Source organism: Triticum urartu, chromosome 5A (genome assembly GCF_056163025.1).
Source record: "Triticum urartu cultivar PI428250 chromosome 5A, HENAU_Tu73, whole genome shotgun sequence".
Taxonomy (NCBI): Eukaryota; Viridiplantae; Streptophyta; class Magnoliopsida; order Poales; family Poaceae; genus Triticum; species Triticum urartu.
In genome coordinates, this window is record NC_141877.1 from 385,726,051 (window position 1) to 385,732,076 (window position 6,026).

General features: G+C 48.5%; 1 long non-coding RNA gene across 2 annotated transcripts; it reads right to left on the minus strand.

The window, feature by feature from the left end:
* Window positions 1-121: 121 nt before the first annotated feature.
* Window positions 122-3,583, minus strand: LOC147971498 (uncharacterized). 2 transcript variants are annotated; one of them, XR_015604695.1, is made up of 3 exons: window positions 2,961-3,526; window positions 1,722-1,796; window positions 122-415 (listed from the first exon to the last, which is right to left on the minus strand). It is a non-coding gene; the product is annotated as an uncharacterized LOC147971498 (long non-coding RNA). The 2 variants fall into 2 exon arrangements; XR_015604694.1 differs by having other exon boundaries at window positions 122-1,796; window positions 2,961-3,583.
* Between the last annotated feature and the right edge of the window lie 2,443 nt (window positions 3,584-6,026).

Genomic DNA, 6,026 nt, shown 5'->3' on the forward strand with positions numbered 1-6,026 from the left:
GGTATGAGACCTCTGACAAGTTCTTTGTGGCCTCCGATTCAATCGTACACTAATCATACACGCAAACGTGTACGTTACGATCAAGATCAGGGACTCACGGGAAGATATCACAACACAACTCTACAAATAAAATAAGTCATACAAGTATCATATTACAAGCCAGGGGCCTCGAAGGCTCGAATACAAGAGCTCAATCATAGACGAGTCAGCGGAAGCAACAATATCTGAGTACAAACATAAGTAAACAAGTTTGCCTTAAAAAGGCTAGCACAAACTGAGATATAGATCGAAAGAGGCGCATGCCTCCTACCTGGGATCCTCCTAAACTACTCCTGGTCGTCGTTAGCGGACTGCACGTAGTAGTAGGCACCTCCAGTGTAGTCGACGGTGGCGTCTGGCTCCTGGACTCCATCGTCTGGTCGCAGCAATCGGGTATAGAAAGGGAAAAAAGAGGGAGCAAAGCAACCGTGAGTACTCATCCAAAGTACTCGCAAGCAAGGAGCTACACTACATATGTATGCATTGGTATCAAATGGAATAAGGGTATCATATGTGGACTGAATTGCAGAATGCCGGAATAAGAGGGGGATAACTAGTCCTATCGAAGACTACGCTTCTGGCCACCTTCATCTTGCAACATGTACAAGAGAACAGAAGGTAAGTCCACCAAGTAGCATCATGTAGCATAATCCTACCCGGCGATCGTCCCCTCATCGCCCTGTTAGAAAGCGACCACCGGGTTGTATCTGGCACTTGGAAGGGTGTGTTTTATTAAGTATCCGGTTCTAGTTGTCATAAGGTCAAAGTACAACTCCAAGTCGTCCTGTTATCGAAAATCATGGCTATTCGAATAGATTAACTTCCCTGCAGGGGTGCACCACATTTCCCAACACGCTCGATCCCCTTTGTCCGGACACACTTTACTGGGTCATGCCCGGCCTCGAAAGATCAACACGTCGCAGCCCTACATAGGCACAACAAAGAGGTCAGCACGCCGGTCTAAATCCTATGGCGCAGGGGTCTGGGCCCATCGCCCATTGCACACCTACACATTGCGAGGGTGGCCGGAAGCAGACCTAGCCTAGCAGGCGTTCCAGTCCAATCCGGCACACGCCGCTCAGTCGCTGACGTCACGAAGGCTTCGACTGATACCACGACGCCGAGTGCCCATAACTGTTCCCGCGTAGTTGGTTAGTGCGTATAGGCCAGTGGCCAGACTCAGATCAAATACCAAGATCTCGTTTAGCGTGTTATTTAGAAATAACCATGGACGCCGACCAAGGCCAGGCCCACCTCTCTCCTAGGTGGTCTCAACCTGCCCTGTCGCTCCGTCACAAAGATCCACTCAAAGGGTCGTCGGGACAAACGCCCTTTCGGACCCAATCCGTGAATCACTCGCGGGTACTCCTACGAGCCGACCCGACTTTAGTCACCACAGGTATCATGTAAAGAATATAAGTATATACCCGTGATCACCTCCCGAGTGATCACGACCCGATAGTATAGCAAGGCAGACGGACAAGAATGTAGGGCCACAGATGGAATACTAGCATCCTATACTAAGCATGTAGGATTGTAGGTAAAGGTAACAACAGTAGTAGCAAGGACAGGCTATGCATCAGAATAGGATTAACGGATAACAGTAACATGCTACACTACTCTAATGCAAGCAGTAGAGAGCAGAATATGTGATATCTGGTGATCAAAGGGGGGAGGCTTGCCTGGTTGCTCTGGCAAGAAGGAGGGGTCATCTTCAATGTAGTCGAACACACGGATATCGGCAGCAATCTCGGAGTCTTCCGGAAAGAAGTAACGGAGGGGAACACAATAAATAACAAAGCAATCAAATGTAACACAAAGCAAGATGCGGCAATACGTTGTGCTAGGGGTGACCTAACGTAGGGATAGGTGATACCGACAAAGGGGGGAAACATCCGGGAAGTATTTCCGGTGTTTCGCGTTTTCGGACAGATGAACCGAAAGGGGAAAGTTGCGTGTACGCTATGCTAGGGACGTGTGGCGGACAAACGGACTGCGTATTCGAGTTCGTCTCGTCGTTGTGAGCAACTTTCATGTATAAAGTATTTTCATTTGACTTACGGTTTATTTTATATGAATTTCAAAGTTTTATTGCGTTTACTGAATTTATTAACAAATTGGAAATAATAGCAAAATGCTAGATGCACCCATTGGGTACACAGCCAGAGAGGCTGACTGGTGGGCCTGGTCAACTATTGACTCAGCAGTCAACAGTTGACCGGTCAACTGTCAACAGAACATGGTGGGGTCTCGCATGTCATATGCTATACCTATAAACAAATAAATAAAACAAATCTAATTAATAGGGGACCAAACGTCATCTGTTGTTAGACTAATTTAGCACTAACTAACCAAGCTCTAATAAACAAGGGTCGTCCTAATTGCACAGCTAGCCTTGCGGGTGTGCACACAAACGCACACATAGCACAAGACCATGCTTGGGCGGGGCAAGCTCTCTGCTAGTCATGGGTTTCTTCGGTACCTTTATAAGCCAGTCCAGTTTCGTCAGTTATTTGTTCATCAAACAACTTTGCAGATACGACTGTGCAGATACGCGCTAGGAAGACCAGCAAACAGCAGCGGCATCAGTTAAGGAATAGCAGCGGCGGCAGCAGCTATGCATCCGTAGTAGTAACAAGAAGCAGCAGTATGAAGCAGGCAACAACAGCAGAGTTTCAGCGGCAACAGCGGTAAAGTAGCAGGCTGCGGGCGCGACACACGACGACGGAAGCGACGGGGTGCGGCCAAGGGATGGCCAGCGCGAGGCCGAACGCGGCCAGGGAGCGCATCAGGGCGCGTACAGGGCACCGTGGCATGAGGCGCGGGCGCGGACCACGGCCAACGACCGGAGCTTGGGCAGCGCGGGGCGGCGGCAAAAGGCGTTGGGGAGAGGGGAAAAGGGGGAACGGGCGGAGGCTCACCCCGGGGAGGCCTTGGACGAGCTCGCTGAGGCCGGGAGGCGCCGGTGATGGAGATCGACGACGAATGGCGGGCGGCCGTGCGCGGAGAAGATAGTCGATGGCGGCGCACGGGGCTCTCCTAGCTGGAGACCTTAGTCGAGGGCGAAGGAGGCGGCGATGGAGGAGCCCATGGACGTATTATCAAGAGTCGGGGAGGCCAGTGGCCATGACGACGACGGCCACCATGGCGAGCAGCTCGGGCACGAACAAATTTTGAGGGAGAGAGAGGGAGCGAGGGGATAGCGAGGGCTAGGGTTCGTCCACTGGGTCGGGCTCCAGCTTAACTAGGTCAAGGGTGCCGGCGGATGGTTGACACGCGCCCATCGGCGACGTGGACGGGCGCGCCAGCTCCACGCCATGGCTCCGCCTCTCTCCTGTACAGGGGTTGAGGAAAGGCCCTGGTGGTGGGCTGGGCCTGGTACAGTAGAAGGGATGGGCTAAGTGCACAGGGAGGATTTTCCTTTTATTCCTTTCCTTTCTTTTTACGTTTCCTATATTCTTTACTGTTTTGCAAATTGTTAGGCCACAAAAATAGTTTTGTAAAATATCTAATGGTGCCACATAAATACTTTGCAATATTTAGCACTGCCATAAAAAGGTTTTGAGGCAAGATAATTTCATCTGAATTTTTTTCAAAAGAAATTGGATTAAAAAGGGCTCTTTAGGTACTGTTTTTGGGTGACAACTTTTAATTAAGCAAGCAAGTGACATAGTTTTTATCCACCAGAATTAACTATGGTTTATTTTCAACATTGGGAACAATTTAGTTTTACTGTTTAAAGAAATAACGTATTTAACTTTATTTTAAATTTGAAATTGGCTTTGATTTTTATCAAGTGGAAAATTGTCTTAGTTAAACGTGATGACATGGCACCATTAGTGTGAGGTCACTGTAGCTTAAATATCCGGGCGTCACATTCTTTGCCTACAAGATGGAGGAGAATAGCTCAGCCAATGAGCATGTGCTCATAATGTCCGGGTGCTACAATCGCTTGAATCAAGTGGGAGTTAAACTTTCAGATAAGATAGTGATTGAAAGAGTTTTCCAGTCACTATCACCAAGCTACTACAACTTCGTGATGAACTATAAATGCAAGGGATGAAGATGATCTCGGAGCTGTTCGCGGTGCTTAACACTAGTAGAAAACAGGGCTATGGTCCAGGCCGGCTCAGCCCATTAGTCCCGGTTCAGTGTAGAAAATGTGGGCATTGGTCCCGGTTCGTGAGCCCAGGGGGCCGGCCGGGCCACGTGGGCCATTGGTCCCGGTTCGTGAGCCCAGGGGGCCGGCCGGGCCACGTGGGCCATTGGTCCCGGTTCGTCTGGACCTTTTGGTCCCGGTTGGTGGGACGAACCGGGACCAATGGGCCTCGCTCCTGGCCCACCACCATTGGTCCCGGTTGGTGGCTTGAACCGGGACCAAAGGCTCCCCTTTAGTCCCGGTTCATGCCACCAACCGGGACCAATGAGGTGCCTATATATACCCCCTCGCGCAAGAGCAGAGCACAGTGCTCTGTTTTTTCTGGCCGAGGGGGAGAGGGCTTTGTGGTGCTCTAGCTCACCTCCTATGCACATGAGGTGTTCGATGGAATGCCCGAGCCACACTACTTAAGCTTTCTCCTCTCGAAGCTCGACCTCCAAGCTCCATTTTCCTCAAGATTTGTCTAGATTTAGCGGTCCGTCACGCCCCGTCCCCGTCTTCACCGCCGTCGATCACCCGCGCCGATCTCATCACCGACACCACCGTGGTGAGCCTCTTGTTCTTATCTTCTTTCTGAAAGGAAAAATATTCTTACTTGTATGTTTAGATAGACACTTGTATCATTTTCTTACATTTATTATTGCATCTTATATAGTGCGATGGTTTTGGTATCCGCCCCCGTCGGCCCTCATCCTGTCTATGATTCGGATTTGGTATGTATATTATCTTTATAACTATTGGTTCATTTATTGTTTATGAAAATTATGCCGACCAACGTGACATAGATTTTATTTATCTAGGATGTATGTGAATTGGAAATGCCAACCGACCCTATTGTCGAGAGGTTAAATTTAGTTGAAGAAGAAAACAATTTGTTGAAGGAAAAAATAAAAAAAATTGAGGAGGAGAAGATGATATTGGAGTTGCATGTTGCGGATGTCGTCGATGATCACAAGATCAAGATGGATGCAATGCGCTTGAAGATTAGAAAGATTAGAAAATATGCCATTCATACCGAGGCTTGGTATCATTATGCCGTTGGATCAATTGTTACCTTGGTTGCGATTATGATCGCATTTGTTTTCGCATTGAAATGTTTTACATAGTTTCAATGTATGGTTTAATTAATTAGATGCTCTGGAGAGCTATATGTTGTTAGATGAGAACTATGTATGCACTTTGGTTTTAATGTGATGATGAACTTCTATTAATTTGGACACTTAATTATATATAATGCACGCAGATGAACCGACAATGGATGTACGGTGACAGACACACCCGTGAGTACATTAAGGGCGTGCATGAGTTTCTCGATGCGGCTGAGGCAAACAAGCAGAATGGTTTTATGTGTTGTCCATGCACTGAATGTGGGAATACGAGGTCTTACTCTAACCGGAAAATCCTTCACTCCCACCTGCTTTACAAGGGTTTCATGCCACACTATAATGTTTGGACGAGGCACGGAGAAATAGGGGTTATGATGGAAGATGGCGAAGAAGAAGAGTACGATGACAACTATGTGCCCCCTGAATACGGTGATGCTGCAACGGGGGGAGCTGGTGAAGATCAAGAGGAACCAGACGATGTGCCCAATGATGCTGCCACGGGTGAAGCTGCTGAAGATCAAGAGGAACCAGACGATGTGCCCGATGATGATGATCTCCGCCGGGTCATTGTCGATGCAAGGACGCAATGCATTAGTCAAAAGGAGAAGCTGAAGTTCGATCGCATGTTAGAGGATCACAAAAAAGGGTTATACCCCAATTGCGAAGATGGCAACACAAAGCTCGGTACCGTACTGGAATTGCTGCAGTGGAAGGCAGAGAAT